Source organism: Rhodnius prolixus, unplaced genomic scaffold (genome assembly GCF_049639745.1).
Source record: "Rhodnius prolixus isolate KJV_2025 unplaced genomic scaffold, Rpr scaffold_10, whole genome shotgun sequence".
NCBI classification, from domain to species: Eukaryota; Metazoa; Arthropoda; class Insecta; order Hemiptera; family Reduviidae; genus Rhodnius; species Rhodnius prolixus.
In genome coordinates, this window is record NW_027411615.1 from 28,941,747 (window position 1) to 28,968,162 (window position 26,416).

General features: G+C 36.1%; 1 long non-coding RNA gene across 2 annotated transcripts; it reads left to right on the plus strand.

Moving 5' to 3' along the window:
* Positions 1-10,359: 10,359 nt before the first annotated feature.
* LOC141456784 (uncharacterized) lies at positions 10,360-26,047 on the plus strand. Of its 2 annotated transcripts, XR_012459992.1 has the most exons (4): positions 10,360-10,492; positions 14,936-15,099; positions 21,629-21,728; positions 25,889-26,047. It is a non-coding gene; the product is annotated as an uncharacterized lncRNA (long non-coding RNA). The 2 variants fall into 2 exon arrangements; XR_012459993.1 differs by lacking the exon at positions 21,629-21,728.
* Positions 26,048-26,416: the final 369 nt, after the last annotated feature.

Here is a 26,416-nt window from a genome sequence, read left to right on the forward strand (position 1 = left end):
GCCAACAAAGTGTCCCGCAGAACCTTCCCTGGCCAGTAGATCTACCGCTTCGTTTCCCTTATGTCCTGAATGACCAGACACCCACACTAAAAAGATCTTATTTTGGACACTAATTTCCTTCAGGGCACCCAGTCAGTCCCATACCAGCCTTACATTATTATTAAACAATATGTAGTCCTGATGCGTGAAGCTGGCGTATTATTTCTATGATTATCAGTGCTTATCATTAATCCTAGCGGTGCTTACTTATAATTAGGGTTGGTCTAGCGGTCAAGAACGTGGGCTTGGTTAGTGGGAGATCCCCAGTTCGAATCCCGCGTATGACTACTTTTTATTTGTTAGTAAAAATGGTTTATATCTTCCACCCCCGTCCACGACACCTAATTAGTAGTTGAACGTTAAGTCCCGCCAGTAAAAATAGGCGATTACTTTATTTAACAAGAAAATTAAAATCTGTACGAGAATAATGATCAAGGGTAACCATTTCCGGTTTAAATACCAAAATAACGGCATGCTTTACTAATTAAAGTTGAATTTGATTTGTAAAAACGTGAAGTGGTTTTTTTTTCTGCACGAATAAAAACATGAGCTTTGATATCCTGCACGATATTGCAGAACTTGGATTCGTCAGTACAGAGAGTGAAGACCTGGAAGGTGTTCGCCAATATATTTATGATACTTGCCGAAAAGATATGGCTGAGAGTGTATGTAAGTTCACTGTTGCCCGGTATGGCTGTATGAATACATTTACTGCGCTATAACGGGCTACTACATAGGCTCTTGGATATTACAAGAGTTATTGCCGGCACTACATTATTCATTGTCTCCTGTATACAACCTTTCTCTTTTTACCCAATAAACCCATATTACATCTATGTACCATACTCTAAAATTAGCCAAAATATAGGAAATTATTTTTCACGGGATGTTTTGTTTTAAATTTAAATATAAGAATAATATAATATATAAAATATAATAAATACAAGGCAGGCTTTATATCCAACTACCAATTTGTTGTCGCGGACGAGGCGACTAGCGACTATAAATTTCTTACATTAAACGTTAAAAAAATCCAAGTCCTAGACCGGGGAATCGAACCTACTAACCAAGAATACATCTTAGTTTTGCGGGTCTAGCCTATAACCACGCCTAGGAAACTAATCGGGGCCTGTTTCGATAAAACCTTTTAAAATAGTTAAATACCCGTTTAGTATCAGTTCGCTGATCGTAAAATACCTTTTTTAGACCCCTGATAACCATCTGTCCATCCCTATACAAATAAAAATGATTGAATTCAATATAAATAATTCAATCTGAACAATACTTTCAATTCTAGTCAACTGTATGTGAGAATTATTTACATACATAAATAAATGATACTGTTTTAAAATTTAGAAAACATAGACGGAAGTAAAATAAGGTTTGAACCAATTTTTATTCATGAAGAAATCAAGGTAATTTGACGAGAAAAAGGGTTATTATTGACGTAATAATTGCAATTATGGCAATTGTCTAGTTAATAATTCATAGGTGTTCACAAACACGATACGAAAAATAACGTGCCTAAACAGAAACAGAAAGCTATATTTGACTTATATAGAACATCAATCATTTGAATTATATAAACACTTGTTTCTAAAATAAGATTTTAAAGTCTTTGATGTTAAAAAAACTGTATGCCGAAGAGTTGATGGATTTTAATGGGTAATTAAAGGTTATAAGAGTTAAGTAAAGGTTATAAATGTTCTGGTGAACTAAGTAAAATACTTTAAAAATTGGATTTCTCTTTTAATTTGTGTCAATCTGAAGAATAAGTGCATAGATTGAAAGAATAAGTTCGAACACTCGCTAAATATGTGCATACCTAGGGGAATATTTTTATATTTCTGAGGGGTTTCGAGATCCAATGAGGTAAACTGACGGCTCTAAGACAAAGGAAGGAATGGTAGCCAGGGTGTAAGGGGTTAAACCAAGGCAAAGAAAAAAGAACTGAAATGCCGTTCTATCTCTCGAAAAAAAGAAAATCAGAGGTCATGATTTGTCCATTACAGAATGCATGTGCAATGAATATGGTGAGAATTCAGAAGTGGAAGATCTTGTAAAGAATATGCAAGAAAGGGGGTGTCTGGAGAAATCAGGAAAAACTGAAATCAGTGAACTCCTGGGTGCTCAAGACTAGATGCTGCAGTAGTCTTAGTGGTAGAAGTAAAAGATACAAGATTAGTGAAGATAGGTTATGTAGGAAGAATGAAAGACGTCGAGAATGGTAAGGAAGCCTATCGGAATGGGGAAGAATGATCGATAGAGTCTGAGAAGAAGGTGAGCCGAAGTATTGGGAAAGAGAATTAAGAAAAATTGGTACAAGCAAATTGGAGATTACAGTCGAAAGACCGAAGCGTCTAGGGTGTAATTAGGGAAGGGGTCATGGGCTCTTCGAGGGCGGCAGGACTAAGGGAAAAATAAAACTTTCATGTGTAATGGCTACCTTAATATAGTGCTTAAAGGTACAATATAGAACCTCCTTTTAATTAGTAATTACAACATAATTAAGTATTTGTAGTTAAAGAATCAACGGAAGTTCCTGCGATGTTCCACCTCCAGTCAAGATTCAGTGCCGTCATCAGTGATGCTATGATCAGTCTTAGCGTAAAAGTAGTTGAATAGCAGAGGCCAACTGCAGTTTGGTTAGTTAGCTAGACATAGTGCTGGCATGTTCGGTGTAAATTCAAGAGAGAGTGCAGTTAATATAACCAGTGTTTCTTGGTACATAACATCGCCAACATCCGTATACCCTGTGCCAGTTCTGCCAATAAATCAATATCGGCAAGCTACTAACGGCAGTAAGTGCTGTTTAGGCCACTTCTCGCCACTCCATTGCCGCGTCCCCTCGTGTTCGCTGAATGCTCTGGAATAGGACCTGCTCTCCTTCTTCCATCTCACTCTCTGCTTGTTTATTTCCTCATCTCTCTTCCACTTCCCTATATAACTCATCTATCATCTATCATCTTCTTGCCTTCTTAGTCATCTCCATTACATCACTTTCACATGCTTTATTCTCAAACCACTTACAACAGCGTTTATTCGCTTCCTCTGTCTAAATTACTATGTTGAAAAAATATCTAATGATTTTTTTCTCTCTGCTCTGGACAAACCTTTTTCTTTTTGTTATTAATTGTGCTTGTAAAATATGCAATTGATCTTACGCTGACATCACAGATCTGATCCAATGAACTTCAGGGCCTTATAATGATGTCTGATGGTAGAATAATGTCTGATGATAGCACAAATAGGGTTTGTAGTATGAAGAAATAAAAGATAAAAGATTAAAAGGAGATAGGCCATGTAGCGAGAATAAAAGACGAACAGAATGGTAATGGAATTTAATACCAAATCAAATACATAAGTCCTCAAATTAACATTTGAGAAGAAGCAAGCTGCTACTGTAGTTTGATTAAATTTTGTACTAATTTAGTTGCCCAATGAACAAAAGTTGCACTTAGCTCAGATTTCAAAAGTTTGGCCAGATTCTCTGTGCCACCCTTACCGGAAATCTAGTCCAATAAAAGCCACTCCAGCTAGATATACCACTATAATATACGTATATAATTTAAATTCAAATTATTATATCTCTGTTTTTATCGGTCGCAGCACGATTCAGTGAACTTATTCTGAAATTCGCCAAATAATTTCGTCTCTGAGAGATGTATTAACCGGTTAAGTGTGGAATTTAATTTTAAAAACTCCCCCACAGTGTGCGGAATTAAAATCAGACAATGGACATGTATACTCGACGTCGAACGCAAGGCGGGCAAAACAACCAAAAAGTTTACAAGATCATAATAGTCACTACAACCGACTTTTTCTGCAATCTCTGGAGCTTGAGATTACAGAGCATTTCTGTGATCTTTCAAAAATCTTGCACCGATTCACGGTCTAGTTAACTAGGGACGCAAGAGCCCTTTTATAAAGAAGAAAAGAGCTTTGAATTCTGTGCAAAATGAAAAATCATGCTCGTATTGAGGTCTGAACCTCTATCTAAGGTAAAAACGGCATTGCTCAAGGGTTGAGAGCTTCTATTTGTGTGCGTAATTCCGAATCTCTAATGCGGAGACCAAATATGGACCAACCACTTATCATTTGGATGACTCCATCCATCCCTCTCCGTATAAAATACTTGGCAGTTCTATTGGTAAGATAAAGGAAATATCCTACCAAATAATATTCTTATTGTATTTTATTAAAATTTCGAGTTTTTATAGTTAATGGCAATTTTATATTTTTCACAACGAGTATACTCGTCGAACGCGCTTAACTGGTTTAAGGGGTATCTTTGTCTTTCCACAACATCGGCTCATGGACAAATTATGGCTTGAGAAGATAGGCTAATTAGGCCTTTAAAAAACCCACAAAATTGCCTATTTTAAACAATTTTATTATCCCTTCCCATAAAGCAAGTTCCCTGTTACATCTGTTAGCATTTACAGTTTTACGCCAAAAATAAATATGTTTAAAATTAGTTCAACGGCATTTGACCTTCATTTAAGGGTAGATTATTTGCATAGTTAATGAAATTTTATGTCCCCCCCTAAATACTGAATCGAATGGATTTACCTGCATTGTGATTCGATTTAATTGTAATTAAACAATAAGTGAACCTGACACGTGAAACTGGCGTATAATTTCTGTGATTAAACAGTGTTAAATCATTAAGCGTAGTTGTGCTTACATATAATTATTTAAAATGAATGAATTTCAACCTTACTTGTACTTTGAATCGAGTAACTGCCATTAAAGAAATTGATTGCCACGCTGTGTGTACTATAAACTAACATCAACTCAAATGTCACACTGTCACACTTTAAAAAGAGATGTCAATGAACATTTTATCCACTGTGATAAAAGAAAATTATTTATCGATATTTCATGCGATGTGATGATATCGGTAATGTTTCATTTTTGGCCTGGCAGATTGAGTTATAATAGAGTTGTGATAAATCGAAAGACATAATTTATAAAGATAATATTGATTTTTTGTTAATTATTTCTTCTTTTTTTTAAACGATATTTGTTAATGGGATCGAATCACGCAATTAAGGGTCTGCGATGCTAATTTATCAAGATCCAATGGATTTATTTAAATTGTGCACGAATGGACCTTTATTAACCATTTAATTTTTTTTTTTTTTTAATTTTTACGATTACAAAGTATCGATTCAATAGTGCATTCAAAATTATTGCTTGTCATCTTTCATCAACCAATACTTTTTTTCTGTTTTCCTTTATCACGTAGTAAAATCTTTAACGAGGTGGTAATGTTGTGCCCAAAGAATGTTTCCGGATTGGTGAATTTTAATTGGTACAAACGAATTTTGATTCTTTTTTTTGGTTTCTTTGTATATTTTACGTTGTCACCCAACCAAACACACTGTCTACACCAAGGGCCCCAAACTTTTTACACAGGGGGCCAGTTCACTGCACCTCAGACCGTTGGAGGGCCGGACTATAAAACAAACTATTTTAAAGTAAAAAACAAAAAAACAAAACGGGAACAAATAGAATATTTCAAATAAAGAACAAGTTAATTTAAATCAACAAACTGCCCAGTATTTCTGTGGGAACTATGACCATCGCCAACCATGGAGATGGTCAATGTCCGGTTTAGTTATAGTGCTTTGCCTTTCTTCCTACTTCTGCTGTTATTTTTCGGAGCCGTGACGCCGTGCGACCCGCGTCACCGGAAATAATACTGTACATGAGCGACGCAGCGCTTTGCGGTTCCGCCACATATAGTGCTTCTCTCACTGATCACCAATGAAAGAGATACCCCTTCCGGAATGAGCGGCGAGAGCCGGATAAATGCCCTCAGGGGCCCGCTTGTGGCCCGTGGACCGTAGTTTGGGGACCCCTGGTCTACACACTACCACAGTGTTATTAATTTAGAGAACCTTATCACAGATTATCTCCTACGGACAACAGCTAAAGAGGAAATCATGCTCACACTAATTCCATTATCGCCAACATATTCGGAAGAAGTGCGAAATTGTTATGAATATTTTAATTTAAACATAAATATTTGGAAATAAATGGCCACGCAACCCAATGCCTGCGGAGGAAACGTAAACCATTCTCTGTCCTTCGAGAGACACGCACAGTCCCGCCTGATATGGGTGGCGGAAGAGAGATAATGCACAGCTCTGTTACTATAATTAATACTTCTTTTATTAAATTACATTTTTTTTAACAGCTGTTAATTATACGATACTTATTCATCCAAATACTGGGTTACAATTTAATTAGTCTCTTAATTTTAATTAAAAAAATTTACTTTCATCTTTCTTAGGGGTACTCGCAATTAGAAACTGCCCCACGGTAGCCGAGCGGTTAGTGGCGAGACCTGCAAAGCTAATATGCATTTGTGATACTGGGTTCCGATTCCCGGTCTAGACCTTAGACCTAGTAAAGTACGTTTGCTAGTCGCCTCCGTCCACGACACCTTTGGTAGTTGGACGTAAAGCCCACTTCGAAAAATTGGCATTACTGTACTTTACAGGAGCATCTGTACAAGGTGGGGGCTTATTAGCTCGGAACTGTGGTGCAGATTGTGTCAGAATGAGAAGGAAACGGCCTCTCACTTGTTGTTCGATTGTGTAGCAATCGAGCGGTTGCGCTATGAAACCTTTGGATCTTTCAGATCAAAGGAGATAGTAGCGCAAAAAGAACTAGTAGGTAAAGTCCTCCAACTCTTTAGTGGGAGAAGTTTCATCTACTAGATCTAAAGGAAAGCGCACCACAATAAGTCTCTTTGCGGTGGTATGGGGCGTAGGTCCCGTCCCATTTCTAATTCTTACTTTACAGAAAATACCTCCATCAATTTGGGTTTCCTTGCTCGCCATCCTACAAACCATCAAACCTTAGCGTTTATGAATCAATCTTGATCTTACAATATCATGAAGCTACAATAACTCAGTATCAAGATAAACAGTTAATACTACTCTACAGAATGTGATCTCGATGACTCTAAAACTGCTGGCTCTTAATAAAATCCACGTTTCAATTTCTTCACTTTCTAACCCTCAAGGTAACCCAACTCATAGCACTGTCAGTAGAGAAACTTTCACCTACGCTTGAAGCGCCCGAAGTATCGTCCTAATAGGGTACACGCCAAAGCACCATGAGTACAGTGTAATGCTCATCTTTGGTAATCTTACCCAGCTTTCTGGTTTCCACCCACTTGTTATGAAATGAATCTCAGCTCGACTTGTTGCACTAATATGTACTGCATTTATGCAAATGAGTTTATAAACTCTGGAGCGAATATCTGACTCACTCGACTCAGTTTTTTTACGTGCAGTGATAGTTTCGGTGCTTTCAAATGGGTACTGAAAAAGTAGGTTAACTTCGTTTTTAAAAAAAAAAGTAAGTACAGTAATCGCCTATTTTTTCAGGCGGGGCTTAACGTCCAACTACCAGTTAGGTGTCGTGGACGGAGGCGACTAGCAAACATACTTTACTGTAAATTTCTTTTATTAACCATTAAATAAAATCCAAGGCCTAAGACCGGGGAATCGAACCCAGTACCAAAATACATATTAGCTTTGCAGGTCTCGCTCTCTGACCGCTCGCCTACCGTGGCACCTAACTTCATTGTTTATATATATATATATATATATATATAATTTAAATGAACCATTTTCAGAAAAAGTCATCCAAACATAGAACTCTTAACAGAGGGTTAAGATGTAAATAAGGAAACTGAGGCGTGGTACTTAAAATTTCACAGCTTCGGAAATAGAAGAGAAATTGGATAAGGGCAACGTTAGAACAAAGTAAGACGCCTTGGCTGAGCCCCAAGTTCGTTTGTCCTGATAGGTTCGAGTATCATACTAGTGCTTGCTAAGTCGTTTTTGTTTCATGAAAGTTTCGATCGTTTGTCGAAAAGTCCAGAGAGAAGTTTGAATCGTCTGTTTAGTTCTTTCCGTTTAGGACTAGCATTTAGACTCTAGGTTAGCCGTTTATCCTAGAAAGAATCCTAGACACTTTATACAATCTGTTGTGAGAAAGAAGTGCTGTTTAGGTAAAAACAGATTGAATTATAATTTTAGATTTAGTCAAATTTGTTTCTATTTTTAAACCATGGGTAAAACGATTCCTTGAACAGAAATTTAATTGATACTAGTTATTCTTAGTGTTCAGAAAAATCTATCGATTCTGTTAAACGTGTGTAAATGGTAGACCATTTATAGAATCGTAATAACAATTCTAGTAATATTCTTAAGCTCTTAAATAATAAAAAACAAATGTTAAAGAAACCATAACAAACCAATAAGTAGATAAGAAGTTTATTGATGTAGTATAGAAATCTTAACAGTCAGTGGGTAAGTATATCATTCTTTGTGAATGTAACCATGTAATGCCCCACAAGTACTGCATGAGAACATGGCCAAGCATGGTATACCCAAGGAAAGGCAGCAGAAGTTAAGCATACTTTATGGTCTTACACTTGCTAGTGCTTACCGAGCTTACTAGTCTTATAGACGTTATGCTCCCTTAATGCCCCATATCTTTCTTACTTTATTCACACATAATGTTTTATTCTATATTTTCTCTCTCTCACGAGCTTCTTGCGATTATAAAGTTAGAGTTTTTAACGTTAGATTTTATTTAAAAATATGGAAAATAAAAAATTTTAACGTAAAAAAACAAAAAACAACTCTGGTTTGAAATGTTTACTTAACTTTGTTTTAACTACAATTCTCATAAATCTTTGTGACAAACGCCTTCAAATTGCGATTTAAAATTGAAATTGAACTTAAATATACAATAATTTCAATTGTATTACAGCAATTTAAGTATTACAGCACAAAAAACCTTAGCATATTGTAGGACTGCGAGGGCTTTATTAGATAACCCAATTAATGGTGATTAGATAGTTTACGATGATTACAAATTATTTTGATTTGATCTATTTGTAGGCGCCATGATAGCCGAGCGGTTAGAGGCGAGACCTGTAAAGCTAATATGTATTGTGGTACTGGGTTCGTTTCCCGGTCTTAGGCCTTGGATTTTATTTAATGGTTAATAAAAGAAATTTACAGTAAAGTATGTTTGCTAGTCGCCTCCGTCCACGACACCTAATTGGTAAGAAATAGGCACTTACTTTACTTTTTTTGTTTAAGATCTCTCTGTCTCATATTATTTGCTATTGTGTTCAATTTACATTCTCTGTGGCCAACAAATTCCTAATTCCAAGTAAACTTGGGCAATATTTTTTAGTCGAAAATAAAACAATGAAAAATTCAGATCTTCCATTTTGCAAGAGGGCGTTAGTGTGGAAGGTAGGCGTGGTTTAATAAATTGTTCTTCCTTGTCAAGGCTTTTCTACCCAACCTACTTTTTCCATTCTTCACTGTGACTGGTCAAATCATTATTGCTAATTATTTCTAAGACAAATGATTTTTCCTCCCGGAAAGATTATGGCGACTGTCTTTTGGGATTCGCAAGGAATAATCCTCATCGACTATCTGGAAAAGGCTAAAACTATTACAGGTGCATATTATTCATCGTTATTGGACCGTTTGAAAACCGAGCTGCAAGAAAAACGCCCACGATTGGCCCACAAAAAAGTCCTTTTCCATCACGACAACGCACCAGCTCACACCTCAGCAGTTGTGGTCGCAAAATTAATGGAAATAGGGTTCCAACTCGTTTCACATCCCCCCTATTCTCCAGACTTGGCTCCCTCGGACTACTGAAGAAATGGTTCCCCAATATGAAGAAATGGCTGGCGGGAAAAAGATTTTATTCAAACGAGGGGGTGATTGCAGAAACGAATGGCTATTTTTCAGACTTGGACAAATCCTATTATTCGGAAGGGATCAACAAACTAGAGCAGCGTTGGACGAAGTGTATAAGCCTAAAAGGAGACTATGTTGAAAAATAAAAAAGGTTTACCCCAAAAAATTAAGTAGTTTTTATTTTTGCACGGACTTTTCAAACGACCACCCTCGTATTAGATGTCGCAGTATTATTTCTTATAAATGAATCGAATTAAAATCAAACTAATTCATTCACATAATTGTGTGTGAATTCATTTCAGCTATTCGTTGATTATTTGAAAGATCAAAAAGTCCATGACCTCTCGGTCATCCCCATAATACTGTCCTAGGAGTTAATCAGAGTGGATTTGAACGAGAGTACCGTTAATATAGGATTAGTGTTTCCATAGAAAGTATTAACCAGGGACTTTCATCAGGCTATGAGATTTTCAAAACAGAATATCCTATAATATCCTGCAATACACAATGCGTATTATAAACAAAAGCGCTTAAAGTGGAAATATGTTTATCTCCATGGAGATTAGTTTGCTTTTATGAATCTAATTTTATCCAGCAAAAATAGGAAATTCTGAAAAGTCATTTGGATTTTCAGTGAAGCTGTTAAGGTCACAGGGAATTTAACAGAAAATTTTGTTTAATTGAAACCGCATTAGCAGGTAATCACACAGTATTAACCTTAAATTAACTGCATCCTTGATTTACGATTTTATTTAGATATGAATAGTCCATTGTGATCACGTGCCTTTCTTTCTGTCTCAAATCCTCTTATACAAAATCTCCACAACGATTCCGGATCATCTTCTATACAGATTGAAACGCTGTTGGCCTTGTAATCATCTCCAGTAATGTAAGAAACTGCCGATTGGCAGCTTTTCTCCTTCAGCTGATCCAGTCATGAAGACTTCTTGTATCATTTTCACTGATTACATTTTATTTATTAATTATTTTGTAGATTGTGAAAAATGATAAAATTAAAAAGGGAAAATTATTGACAGCAGTACTCATATACAGGGTGACCATGGTTACAGGCTCCACCCACTTTTTTTTTAACGGCGGGAAATTTCGAAAAAATAAAAAACACGTATTTAATCATTTTTAGTCTAGTTTATTTTCAGGGATTGACCCATTTTTTTAAACCCCTGTATCTCGAGATACAGCATCCAACTTTTGTTTTTCAAATGGAACGTTATATTTTTTGTTGCATATTTTTGTAGTATTTGAGCTCCTAAAAACAACAAAAAAAGTTTTTTGGAAATCGGTTAGGTTTTTCAAAAGTTATGGTAATTTAAAATATGAAAAACAAATTTCAGTTTACTGTCAAAATTACGTTATTTTTTTTAAAGAATCTGTTCAAACTGGGCACAATCAACGGATAGGCAAGCCAAAACTCTGGACTACCACGCTTTGCTTGTAGCAGCACTTATAGTGGCGAAGTCTAGATCTAGGCAGGCTAGAGTTATTCGACGTTTCAGATCATCGACTGAAGCCACGGGATTAAGGATACTTTACACTTTATTTTTTTTAGGTATCCCCACAAAAAATAGTCCATTTGGGTTAAATCCGGAGATCGAGGTGGCCATTGGATGGGACAATGAGCCCCTAAGCACTTTTCATGGAAATTTCTGTCCAGGTAACCTCGAACCACTCTCGCATTATGTGCCGGGCAACCATCTTGTTGAAAATACATATCTAGCCGACGTTGTAGATGAACATCTTCAAGCAGAACTGGCAAAATGTCTCTTAAAAAAAAGTTGGGTACCTTGCACCAGTTAAGTTCTCTCTGTATAAGTATGGGCCGATTAGTTGATTTCCTAAAACTTTCATACCAAACGTTTGTAGAAAATACAACCTGAACGTCGAATAACTTTAGCCTGCCAAAATCTTGACTTCGCCACCATAAGTGCTGCTACAAGCAAAGCGTGGGAGTCCAGAGTTTTGGCTTGCCTATCCGTTGGTTGTGCCCAGTTTGAATAGATTCTTTAAAAAAAATAACGTAATTTTGACAGTAAACTGAAATTTGTTTTTCATATTTTAAATTACCATAACTTTTGAAAAACCTAACCGATTTCCAAAAAACTTTTTTTGTTGTTTTTAGGAGCTCAAATACTACAAAAATATGCAACAAAAAATATAACGTTCCATTTGAAAAACAAAAGTTGGATGCTGTATCTCGAGATACAGGGGTTTAAAAAAATGGGTCAATCACTGAAAATAAACTAGACTAAAAATGATTAAATACGTGTTTTTTATTTTTTCGAAATTTCTCGCCGTTAAAAAAAAAGTGGGTGGAGCATATAACTCTGGTCACCCTGTAAATAGTGCTAAAATAAAATAAAAGTATAGAAATGACCTTAAAGTTTGCAAAACGCGAAATAGAAAATCATGAATGATGAAAGATGTTTCTATCCAGCGGTGAATAAAATATGGGCAAAAGTAAAACATTATTTTGGTGTAAAATGTTACAAGCATCAAAAAACATGAAAAAATATTCACACTGATGAAAAAGTAAGAAAAAGCAAAATTCTCGCCCGAGTATGCTAACAGAGAAGGACACTGAATAATTTACTAGATAAAATTTGTAGAGCAAGTACTGTTGGCCGTCAACATGTCTCCGCCATAAAATATCTGCGCACTTTCCTAAGAACAGTATACATTTTTAATAAATAAATAATTTTCACCGATTCTCGTTTGAAAACTGATCTGTTACTTTTCTGGTACCAGTTTTTTTCGGGGTCATAGTTTATGGGTCATCTAGGGAAGCTTAGATAGAGGTTGGGCCAAATTGCTGCAATTCCATATATAGTTTAATCGTATTGTCAGTGAAAGCAGCAAAGCTTTGAAAAGGCACTTTTTTTTCAGTCTTCTCCTTTTCAGAGAAATGAGAGGATTCTCAGCATATATGTAGGTCGAAGGATTTAATGTTCATCCAGGTTGATGAATAGCAAACATACTTTACAATGAATTCTTTTTATTAACCTACAATTAAAATCCAAAGCCTAGTTCAGGTTCTATATAACTAAAATAGAAATTTTACACACATATATTTGATTAACGGATATCTGATAATGGATGAAAGGTCCAAAACCGGAAATAGATACAAAAACAAGCGAACAACGACTGATAAAATCAACGAAATTACTAAATACCTGGCAACTAACACTTTTAAAATGGAATTTATCGAAAATTGTTAGTTACATCTTAATTTGTTTTAAAACAAAAAAAAAAAGGCAATTTGTGTGTAAAATGCAACGTGATATTTACAACTAAAACAATAATTTAATTTTTAATTATTTATTTATAACCTGTACATAGCTACAATATATAAATGAGTTCTAAATTGAGTTAGGCACAGATTGTTTGCTGAATTCTGGAGGATCTAGCGCCACAATCGGGAAGGCATATTGAGAGGGGCCAGCCAATGCTGGAACTCTCTAGAGGTTGTATGGAAAGTTAGGAATGATGAAGCCAACGTCGTTTCAGGCGTCGTGGAGGATTGTTAGGATGGGTTGTTATGGATAAGGCTTGTGCTGTTGGATTAGGATGTATGGTTAGGCTAATATGGTTAGGCGAGAATGGATTAGTTCATTGACAAAAGAGATATTGAGGTCTGTATGGCGGGTTAAATTGGAGACATAATAAGGAGCGTTGATGATATGCCCGAAGGACTTTAGATTGAAAGGATTGGATTCTTTGGATGCTGGATGGTTTCACAGAGTTCCACATCTCAGCTCCATAGCTCCAGATGGGTCTTAGTAGTGTCTTGTATAGAGTCAGTTTGTTCTGTACGTTCATGGCTGATCTCCGCCCTAGCAGTCTTCTTAGTTGTCCGTATCGTCTATTGAGTTCTTGTCTTTTCAGTCTAGTTTGGTGGGTTCCAGTAACTCAACTGCCTAAATACAGAGTATTGTTATTTTATCTTACCGTGGAAATTATCCAAAAGAGTTCGAGAAAACTTTTAGGAAGAATGGAAATGGATGCAGCTGGACTCGGCAGATATGTTTGAAAAAGGATGTATATGTGCAGGTTGCAAGTGACATGGCAACGGAAGAAGTCAACAAGACAGGATGCGCTGTACTCCAGTTAAACCCCTAACAAATAATAGTCATCCCGCCTGGCGGTTATTCACATTTACTAAAACTTCAAGAGAGTTGCTCATGTCTCCCAGTCTAACAACGGCTAGTTTCTTTCCCAACATATATTAGTATTTGTTGAGATGTTCAAACTGAATCGCGTAACATTAGAGATGAGGTAGACTGGAGCATAGACATAGACAACAAGAATGAGAACCCCTTAGGCAGCATAACTGATATGAGAAATGAAAAGTTCGTATGTTTAAAAGAAAAAAAAAGGAAAATTAAGTGAACATAAATATGTGGATAAGACTGTATTAGAAAGCGAAATAGACATAACCTCGTTTTAGATTTCATGTTTCTATTCTGGGCTTTCGAATGATAAACGAGTTACTAGGTCAGAGCAGATATGAGTCAGGCCAGGTCGCCGTTCTGGGATATTGTTTGCAGGAAAACGAAGTAACAGGGCGAGTACCCACTACACTATACTCATGCTCGCTCTCTACCCACCAGCCTGCACCTTCCCACACCAAAGAGCAAACCCAAACAGAGCAAAGAATTCATCCTCTTCATAAGTGGCTCTCCCAGTTCACTAAGATTCTACCTTTTATCTAATGAACTTACACACATTTTAAATAATGTAAATTTCTATGTAACCATGGGTTATCAAATGTTTTTCTTCTTGTGGTTTTACAACATTTAAAGTATTTGACCACTGCAACAGTGGACAAGAAACTTTTCTGCCTTAAACTCCTTTTACATTGTTTTATCCCTATATTCTCGCGAGAAGACCTTCCATATCTTCAAGAACTGCCGTCACTGCAAAACGTGTCAATGGATTCTGCAGACGCCTCTTTTCTCTGCTAAATCCTGATGCCAAGAAATTAGAAAACAAACTAAAGACCCATATAGCTAGAATTTAAAAATAAAACTTGAAAATCCAATCCTTTGTTATCTCTCCAAATAATGTTAACAATGGAATTACCTAATCTAGTCTACGTTACTAATTAGTACATCTAATCCTTGCAGATTATCAAGAGATCAATAGCCCGAAACCTGTCAAATGTAAGGTGGAAGTGGCTAGCTCATTATAGACCTAATCTCAGATAATGTCCATCAAGACATATCACTACTTCATGCTTTCATCATGAAATGATAGGAAGACATCAGCTTCATTTGCTTCAAACATATCGGTTAGTGTCCTTCAAAAACAGTCCTCTATTTAAACATAAATATTTAATTAGATCAACATTTAGCTGTTTTTTAAAGTTTTGATGTAGGGGAACTTTCCGAATCTTCGGGCAACAATACCAGTATGATTTAAAAAATTTGTTTGTTAAACGTTTCGAATAAAAGTGGAAGGTATTTATTTATAGGCAAATAACAATTTCGTATTTGAAATTGGACTGCGAATACAGAACTTCCTCGTAGGAAATGAAGTAAAAGTTAAATTGCGTTTACAGTACTTCTCTCTAAAATGGCAAAGAGAGATCAAACTGCGAGTCCGGCACGATTGCAATACTTTGGCACTTCTTCTTCCTGCCAAATTTTATCAAAATATGGCGAAGATTTACGAGTTATTACGAGTATTTAACAATATTTTAAAATAAGAGCCCCTTTTTACAAGGGGGCCAACACCCTTCCTAAAGTATATTATATACCATCGAGACCCGAAAATCCATACCTACATAAAATTTCAAATTGAATGGCTATTCATTCATGAAAATCATTCATGCGTCGATAATTTAAACGATTGCAGTTCGTCCCCTTAGTAGATGTAACAGCATGATGGCATTTTAATGTCACGTAGGAAAGCTTTAACCCCCATTAACCTGTCAAATTCTATCAAAATAGGGCTAAGATTTACAGTAATAATAATAATTTTTGAGGGGGCCTCACATACAAGGGGCTAACTCCTCCCCCATTCGATGTACAGCATCGAGATCCACAAAAAGAAACATCTACATGAAATTCTGAATCGAAAGACACCAGATTCATGAAAATCGGTTCGCATGTTTAGGCGCTACGTTGTTTACAAAAAAGGGTAACAAAGAACAAGAACATTTTCTGAAAATGCCGTTTTTGCCCATTTTCAGCAACGTATTTCTCAAAACCTATTAGATCTGGGTTGTTGCAAAAAAATTACAGTCATAAAGGAGGGTTTGCCCTATAATTTAAAGAAAATTTGGGAATTTTATCTTTTATACAATAAGAGAAAAAAAATTGTCAAAGTTAGGTGTGTTTCAACGTTACCCTTTTTCGTGCAGTTTTTGACGATCAATGTTCTGTCGGACAGTTTTAATAATAAATTTCCATTACTCCAAATCAACTCAATAATTCTCCATTTTATTTTATTAATTAATTTTTTTCATTTTACCGCCAATCATAAAGTTAAATAAAAAATAAGAATACAAATCTGGAACCCTTAGCCAATTAACTAGAGACAACTAGAATACATATATAATACAAAAAGGGCCAGTATATAGGATTAAATTCATTTCATTCCAAGGATGTACCCAGAGGGATATGAAAGCCCTACTGATCTAATAAAACTAAGCCCTCTAGTAGCATACAGTCACATTCTTAGAATAACAAAGTGGGATTTTTTATTTCCTTTCACTTCACTATAATCGAATTAGTGGAATATATAGCTTGTAAGCTCCATTTTATTAAATCTTCCAGCAGCGTAACTGGAGAATCAACCCTCCAAACTGAAAATATTTAAATTGTTTTGTATTCTTAAAATCATTTTATATATATATATATAAACTGCTCCACAAAAAAAGTGGCGCACTTTGAAAAAGCGTTTATTTTTTGTTTTATCACATTTTGGAGAAAGATTATTAGTTTTAATTATTTTCATAAACTGTCAGGGAACAATTAATCGAATCAAGGCCCCAAGTTTCTTGTAAATAGAGAAGCAATTCCTCGTTTAATCCCCTTCGGTCTTTTTGTGTAAACAACAACATGAACTTTACCTCAACAGTAAATAAATTTATTGACCTCTACAGTTGCGTTTCGACTTTTTTCAAGCTGAAAGCATTGCAAATTCTCAGAAAATGGTGATTACTGCAGAACAAGTGGCCCGTATTATTGCATTAGTTGAGGATGGACGGAGTCAGCGGTACGCAGCACGAACGTTAGGGTTGCCTGAGACCACCGTCCGTAGAGCCATCCATCGTTACCGGGAGACAGGCCTCTGCACTCGCAGACGAGGTTCGGGTCGACCAAGAGCCACAGAAGCACTTGATGACCGATTTATTAGAATTCACACTCTGAGAAATCGTACATCAACTCCTTCTGAAACAGCTCAAACACTGCTTACTGTTCGTGGAGTTTCATTCAGTGCCGAAACCGTACGAAGAAGGCTCGCTGAAATGAATTATTTACGCCCTAGGAAGCAAGCCACAGGACCATTGCTCACCGTAGACCATCGGAGAGCCCGTCTAGAGTTCGCTAGGGAACACCACAACTGGTCTGAGAACGATTGGAGAAACGTTCTCTTTTCAGACGAGTCCCGTTTTGCTCTCTACGCACCTGATGGGAGGCGATGAGTTTACCGAAGGCCTGGGGAGCGCTACGCTCCGTGCAATATTTCTGGTAGACTACCATTCGGAGGTGGTTCAGTGATGGTGTGGGCTGGGATTTCTTTTGGGGCTTAGACTGAGCTCCACGTGTTCAACACGGCAATTTTGAATGCAGATTTGTATGTGAGGAAAATTTTGCAGCAATATGTGATATCCTATGCACCATTTATTGGGGAAAATTTTATTTTTATGCAAGATAATGCCCGACCACACACTGCCGCCTGTGTTGTTCAATATCTACAGGATACTAGCATTCGTGTTTTGAGGTGGCCAGCACGCAGCCCGGATTTAAATCCAATTGAACATCTTTGGGATGAGCTGGGTAGGCGATTAAGATGGAGAAATAATCCTCCCAGGAGCTTAGAAGAGTTGCGAGGTGCTCTAGTGGAGATATGGCAGGAATTAACACAAGATTTCGTGAGAGATTTAATAAGGAGTATGCCGAGGAGATTGGATGCAGTAATGCGAGCAATACACGTCACTAAAATTCTTTTCCTCTTTTTTTAATCGGAAGAAATACATTTTTTTTCAAACTCATTTTTTGCCGAGAAGTACTTTTTTGTTAAATTAAAGGTTTTTATTTCTTTTAGATCATTTTTTATTTTATTTTAGCCTTCCCGTAACTTTATACTTCTTATATTTGCTAACTAAAATAAAATGTAGAACAAAAAAGTTACAGAGAAAAAAAAATAACGCATTTTTAAAGTGCGCCACTTTTTTTGTGGAGCAGTGTATTTTCTTTCTTTCTCATTCACTTACCTGGTAAGGGAAGTATTGCGATCAAGCAAAATTTCGAAATATCTTTCCACCGGAAATGTTCGTTCTGAGATCAGCAATGTTAGAATTATTAAAAATTAACAAAATTATCTATCAATCCATTTTTTGGAAACTTTTTTCTCGAAATCTATTAATCTTAAATCTGAGTTGTTGCAAAAAATTACAGTTATAAAGGAGGATTTGCCCTGTAATTTAAAGGAAATTTGGGAATTTTATCTTTTATAGAAAAAGAGAAAAAGATTGTCAAAGTTGGGTGTTTTTCAACGTTACGGTTTTTAAGGCAGTTTTTAACGATCAACCTTTAAGAACCTACTTGCAAAGTACTAAGTATCTACAAAGATGTCACAGAGTCCTGGCCTCCTCGATGAGTCTGTGTTTTTGATAAGAAAAAAATTGTTAAAATACGAGGGTCGTTTGAAAAGTCCGTGCAAAGTCAGAGAGATAGCACCACTGGCGCGTGTCGAGGTTATGTTTAGTTAGTAGCATCTCTTGGAAGAACACACCAAGTTTCAGCCAGATCGGTCTATTTCTTTGTGTTTGGCATTCGTTTGAATCGAGGAAGTCGAGTGATTTTCAAAAAATGGACGAAAAAGAATTTCGTGTGTTGATTAAACACTACTTTATGAAAGGAAAAACGCCTCAGGAGACTAAAGAGAAGCTTGATAAACATTATGGTGACTCTGCACCTTCGATTAGAACAGTTTATAAGTGGTTTCAAAATTTTCGGAGTGGCCATATGGGCACAAGTGACGCTAAACGTTCTGGACGCCCTGTTGAGGTTACTACTCCAGAAATCATTGATAAAATCCATGATATGGTGATGGATGACAGAAGAGTGAAGGTGCGTGAGATTGCTAGTGCTGTGGGCATCTCGAATGAACGGGTACATAATATTTTGCATCAACATTTGGACATGACAAAGCTATCCGCAAGATGGGTGCCGCGATTGCTCACGCTTGACCAAAAACGAAATCGTGTAAGGACGGTTTGCAGCTGTTCCAGAAGAATCCGCAGGACTTTAAGCGTCGTTTCGTCACTGTGCATGAAACATGGATACATCACTACACTCCTGAGACCAAAGAACAATCTAAACAATGGGTTACCAAGAGGGAATCTGCGCCAAAAAAAGGCGAAGACCGTTCCTTCGGCCGGAAAGATTATGGCGACTGTCTTTTGGGATTCGCAAGGAATAATCCTCATCGACTATCTGGAAAAGGGTAAAACTATTACAGGTGCATATTATTCATCGTTATTGGACCGTTTGAAAACCGAGCTGCAAGAAAAACGCCCACGATTGGCCCACAAAAAAGTCCTTTTCCATCACGACAACGCACCAGCTCACACCTCAGCAGTTGTGATCGCAAAATTAATGGAAATAGGGTTCCAACTCGTTTCACATCCCCCCCCATTCTCCAGACTTGGCTCCCTCGGACTACTATTTGTTCCCCAATATGAAGAAATGGCTGGCGGGAAAAAGATTTTATTCAAACGAGGAGGTGATTGCAGAAACGAGTTTTTATTTTTGCACGGACTTTTCAAACGACCCTCGTAGATGTTTTCAACATTACGCACTTCGTGCAATTTTTGTTAATAATCATTTCTGCTTTTAAACAAAAAAACCCTGGTTTATCTAACACTACGTAACTGTTTTATAATGAACCTACAACAAGCGTTGCTTAAAAACCCTAAAAGAACATTAAGTTCTCTCCTATTAAAGGAGGGCCACAATTATACTTCACACAACTTTGCTACATAGTTGCTAATGTAGTAGCTTGTAGATCTCGTAGATTCAAAAGAGAGTCTGAGAATCAGATTCAAATTAAAATATATATATATATATATATATATATATGTATATTTTAAATTTATTTGTTGTTACACCAGCGCTAGATACGCCATAAGTAACAATGCAATAACTGACACGACTACAAACTCACTAATTGAGGAGAGAAGTTACCCAGTGATAACACTCCCTAAGTCATCTCCAGGATTAGCTACTCTCTTCAGAAGAGAGATAATCGCGAGGCCACTGGCGTTTTAATCGTCTGGGAGGATGATCTGGAAGGTGAAGTGAGATGATCAATGGCGGACAAGAGGATTGGAATGAGAGTGATGAAGTTCTGATGAAAACTTTTATAGCGAGTTCGTGCAACCTGGACCTACAAACGGAATTTCCAAGTCTGTGTGGATAGTTAGATTTGAAACGTAAAATGGAGCCATTAACGGATAGTGCGGAGCATTTTAAACTGAAGCGATTGAATTCTTTGAAGATTGGAGCGTTTCGTTGAACCCCACCGTTCAATACCTTACGTCCAGGCAGGTTTTAGTATGGAATTGTAAATCAGTCGTTTGTTATTAAATGAAAGATTTGAACGTTGGTCCAGTAGTTGATAACGCCTGTTAACTTCAGTTCGTTTAAGTCGTGTGCGCGGGTTCCAGAAAATATATTTGTATTTTCTTTTTACAATCCTAATATCTTGGCAATCAAACTACTAATGCTTCCCATCGTTTGAAGAAAATAATTAATTTTACCTTTACAATTCTTCAATTATAGATTCTATTTAGCGTTCTAATTTCAATTTATTCCGCTGGTAGAAACGAGAGTTACAGGAAATCAACGTAATATCATCAGCAAGGCTTTTAATAAACTGATATAACAAGAAGATTACTTAATATTTATTGAAACAGATAAAATGAAATATACCGTTGGCTGAGATAATAGGATGAAAGTGGTCCAGCCTTTTTGATTTATACCAAATATTACATTAAATCAAAGCTCGTCCTTTTTGTAAAAAAAAGGGGGAGACACGGTGTACCATATATTATATTCCCTCACATGTGATAAGAGAACAAAAGCGCTAACGGAGGATGGTAATTTTGATGAACACTAAGCTTAAAATGCAATAGAGGGGGGCTGAATTAAAACGGAACGGCTCCTTGGGGACTGTGAAGCCCAGCTGGACCACTTTGTTTGCAGCTCTCCTAGGAGAGCCTGTAACGCTCCATGCCAAAAACTAACTCACTCGGTTTGCAGTCAAACCTCTTCTACATAGATAATTCCCTAGTATTTGCATACATTGGGGGCACTGGCATAGGTAAAACTGACTTTTATTCAGCGGGGAATGCAACCTGTATTAACACATTTATTCTCCAGTTTTCTAAAGTTCAGTTAAATCTGTTACCATATCTATATACACTTTATTTCTGTAGTTTATACCCCTCTATTGAAAACCTAAACAGATCCGAGTATATTATTTAATAATATTTAAAATTCAAAAACTGGGAATTCGGAACTGTTAACATTTCAATCAATATTTCACCATTTCTCGTTTTTTATAATGTCTCTGTTGAAATACAGTTCATTATAAGGACGAATAAGAACCGCAAAACTGAAGTGTAACATGCAATTCTTCGACGTAAATACAAAGAAACTTTCGCTAAATGGCTGAATAATAGAGGTATTTAAAAGTTTTACGAACTTAATAGAATAAATAATCAAAATTTATAACGTTATGTGAGAATAAATAGATTTACAAATTTTTATTTTCAGTTCTGCATATCGGCAAACTAATCATTCAAAGACTGAACTTCAGTCTCCTATGATTAGTCAATGCAGTTTTTTTTTTTACTGTAATTAAAATTGTAACTATTTCTGTACACCTTTTATATTCAGCAGCAGATAACAAAAATACTGTCAGTCTTAAATTAATTAAATTGGTCAAATTTCTATTTAGATTACTAAAATGATTGACCATTCTGTAGCCCATTTTTAGAGAATTGCATCGCCAATAAATCTTCTTCTTTTTGAAATAAGTACGTTTTTAGTTATTTGTAATCGTCTCTTAAATGTTAGTTTTAAGTTTAGATGCTAATTTTCAGATCATCTTTAATTAAATAGAGAAAACTGTTGTTTCTTTAAAAATAATTTGCTCACCAATTATTCAGCTGCTTAGACAAGTCTTACCTGCAACAAAAATTAGAAATATTAGCTTAATTTGTTCATCTAGAATTTTAGTTAAATAAATTATATTGAATTATAAAAAAAGAACAAGAAATTCTGTTGATTTGTTTGTTAAAGTAAATTAATTCAAAATAAGTTTATAAGATATGAATGGAGATAGAAATCCTGTTCTATGGATTTAAGGGACAATATCAGAACGGAAGAAACTGCTCTTTGTGAATAGTTAACTTCCGCAAAGACATGATGATGGCAAAATTGCTTAAACCACTATTCTCTAATTACGGCATAATAGCCGATGAATGCTTGGTGTTGTCCTTTTTATATAAAGAAATTCTGTTAGCGAACAGTTTATTTAACAAGTTGAACTGGCTGCGTTTCACTTTGGGCCACCATTTCTAGGTCTTCTTTTCCAATAACTCAAAGTATGGGAATCCATCTTGGTGGGAGATATGGAATATTTTTTTTTTTACCAATAAGCGAAATGGCTGACTTCTACATGTTCAAGAAAGTTGGAGCGCTGAAAAATCCATCAATTCCGAAATGAAGGAAAATACAGCCACTTCACTTGCAAACTTCTTTCTGGCTAAAAATTTGCATTTATTTACTGTTTTCGGAACTTGGCGTCCCTGTGGGTATCCCAGCCTAACAACATGAACATGAGCAACATATAAGGTTACACCCCAATACATTTACACAGTACAATATAGGGTATAGTCATCTGTACAAGGAGGGACTTATTAGCTCGAAACCGTTGTGTAGATTGTGTTAGAATGAGGAGGAAACGGCCTCTCACTGGCTGTTCGAGTGATTGCGCTATGAAACCTTCGGATCTTTGAGCCTGAAGGGGATAGTAGTGCAAAAAGAACTAGTAGGGAAAGTCCTCAATCTCTTTAGTTGGGGAGGTTTCGTCTACTAAGTCCAAAGGGGGAAGGCACAATAAGCCCCTTTTGGCTACGGTGCCGTGGGGCATTGGTCCCACCCAGATAATCTAATCTAGGGTCTACTGTTTTCGTCATCAAAACTTCTGTTGCAAACACATTACACCATTATACTACTCAGCAGTATATATTACGCGATAAACTTATTTATAACTCTCCACTGGTCATTGTAGTGAAAGATTAGTACTCAAGATGAGAGAAGGAGGCCAGTGCTAACATTATACAGGTTAAGTAAGAAGTTCTGTGTTACCGCAAGACCACTGAACAAGTGAGTGGCTAACTGGAAAGCATACTCTCTTTTTTTTGGAGAGCAGCAAACGGGAATGAAGCAATCCTAGATTTATCTGGACGACCTGGCCAAACCCGTTAAACCTATCCCCTTGGTGGTATGAAAGAAAAGTTGAGGAAAATTACAGCCCTGGTAATAAGCATTCCCTTTGAGGGTAGTTGAGGATACGCTACGTTGGAAATGTGGCCATGAATCTTCGATCCATCTCCTAGCTAACTGCGCGCATTATGCTCCCAAACGATTCTTAATGTTTAACGCCCGTCATCCGAATTCTTCTCTTCTTCCTCACTGAGCCTCTTCCTAATTGTCTTCATGCACTTTTCTCAATCTTTGTCCAAGGATATTGCAATGCAGTTTATCGGCAACATTTAAGAGAGAAATACCTCGAAGGGTTTCAATTCTTATTATCTATTTTTTCATAATTATAAATCATTGATTAAAACGTGTTAAGTGAGCTAGCGGATAACTGTATTATTATTATTCGAAAATTCCAAGCTTATTAAGATATAATTTGATCACAGTAATTATTACATAATACTTTGATTACGGTCTACTCATTAATATACAATGTATAAATTGTGGATTTCAGTAAAAATATGCCTATAAGTGTAATAACGATGATAATAGTAATTAAGGTAGGACCAATTTTTTTTTTTTTAATTATATAATAAAAATTTTATTATCTCATTCACTATAATTTCTGCCAAATTTGTGGGGCTAATTTGGTTATTTATGTCACATGAGTGTAAAAAATACATCTGCAGCTTTGTGCTTATTTAAAACTTAATTTTAAAACCAGCGAGTAAGACAAATAAACCTGATTTACACAAAATGTGATCTGTGGATTCCATGTGCTCCCTTCTTATTGGCGCCACTGTTGTCGAACGGTTATACGAGTATGCTAAACCCGCAATGCTAAGATGTATTGCTGGTTTAGTAGGTTCGATTCCCAGTCTCTGGGCCTTGGATTTTATTTAATGGTTAATAAAAGAAATTTACAGTAAAGTATGTTAGGCGGTTATAGGCTAGACCTGCAATGCTAAGATGTATTGTTGGTTTAGTGGGTTCGTCTCCTAGTCTAAACCTTGGATTTTATTTAATACGGTTAATTACGTGAACTTTTGTAGTAAAGTTTGTTTGCTAATCGCCTCCGTCCACGATACCTAATTTGTGGTAGTTGGTCGTAAAGTCTGCCTGAAAAAATAGGCACTACTTTATTAGTTTACTTTTTATAGCCTCAAAAAAAAAAACTCAACAAATATGGTAATTTTTCAAACGAAAATTCTGTAATGTAAATAATTTGAACGGCTTCTGGTGTATATCACAAAAAACTCCAATTGTAAATTTTGGAATTTGGTAGTAATCTAAAAAGGACATGACTACACATAAGTACATTGTAATAAAAATAATACTAAAATAAAAAAGCCTTACAAGAGTATTATATTTGTAGTCCTGTGGTTCAATATTCTAAATTATTGTATTTGTAATATCCAGGCTCTGAAGAAGGCAATAAATTTGCCGAAACGTTGGCAAAAGACGGACTGATTTTGACTTTTTGTTCTGAACCGATTCCTAGCTAATTGAATCCTCAATACTTACAAGAGATACTTAGAATGGGTCTTGGTTGGTCCGAAACGTCTTAATAAATAAAAAGAGGGATATAAAGCACTCAAAGGTTTTTCTTCTAATTCACTATTGTTGAATGGCAACTGGAGAATATTGGTTTTACAGTTTCTCTTTTAGAAGAGGCTGTGTTTAAGCGAGACAATATGATTGTCAGCATCACTTGTGATTCTCTTTCTTGTTTCCTGTAAATTAAATAAATGAATACGTATTATTAGTTTATATAAAATTATTAGAGAGAAGCAAAATTGTTTTTTGTAAATAGTAGCGTATATATTTATGAATATATTTATATACAGAAGGAGTGAGAGATGACGAGGAAGCGAAGGAGGTAGGCTGTGCTTACAAGAGAAGCACAATCTACTAGACAATAGCCCTCTAAAGACTGAGTGGTCTTGTCAGGATTCTGCCACCTAATTTACATATCAAAACTGGGGCTCCCTTATAGTAACAAGAAGGGAGTAACAGCATGCAAGGGTGGTAAGTGAGAAGATGGAAACAAGCAAGGGGGATTGGCTAGAGGGTTTGAGACGCCTCTTTCCACTTTCTAGAACTGTTGTGAAACTAGGTGTAGTATACTATAGTGAAGGATACGATGGATAATATGAGTGTTGTGTGCTTGTATTAGTTAAGTGGAGTGAGAAGTACGAGCACAAGGAGAAAAGAGAAAATCCATCACACAGAGAATGTAAACAGAAGAGAAAAACCATAGCGTTGGCAACTTGAAACTCCTGAATTTCGTTTTACTATTCGAGTTTTACCTGTCACTAACAGATCCTACAATATAATAACTGTTTTGCTCTTTAGGTGTTGAAGTTGCAGCGGGGAGCCGAAAGCGCCTTTCCGAGAGTGAGCGGGGAGAGCTCATTTTCAGACATCTACTCTTATTAAAAGAAAATTTAACATGTTATTAATGAGAGCTTTTGAGTAAATTTTGAATAAATTTAACGTGGGAATTTATTTATATACGAGTATAATTTATAAATAAAGTTTACGATGAATTCAGTTTATGAATAAAGTATTAGAATATTTTTGAATCGTTCTCGTAGAATCCGGTGAGAATATTTCCTACATTTCATTTATTTTATTACGTTTACAGAGTTAACGCTTACAGTGTAGTGAGTTTGAATGAAAAAGATGAAGCGATATTTGAGAATGTGTAGTATTCATGAAAATGATAACAATACTTCCTCCTCCTGTCATATCAATTTACTTCCGTTACTTCGTAAAATCTTTAAATACCTCTTTTATAAACCTTCTCCAAACACTTTTAATTTCCATTCATCCTCATCTAAAACCACCAGTTTGGGTTTCATAGTTGTCATTCTACCATAA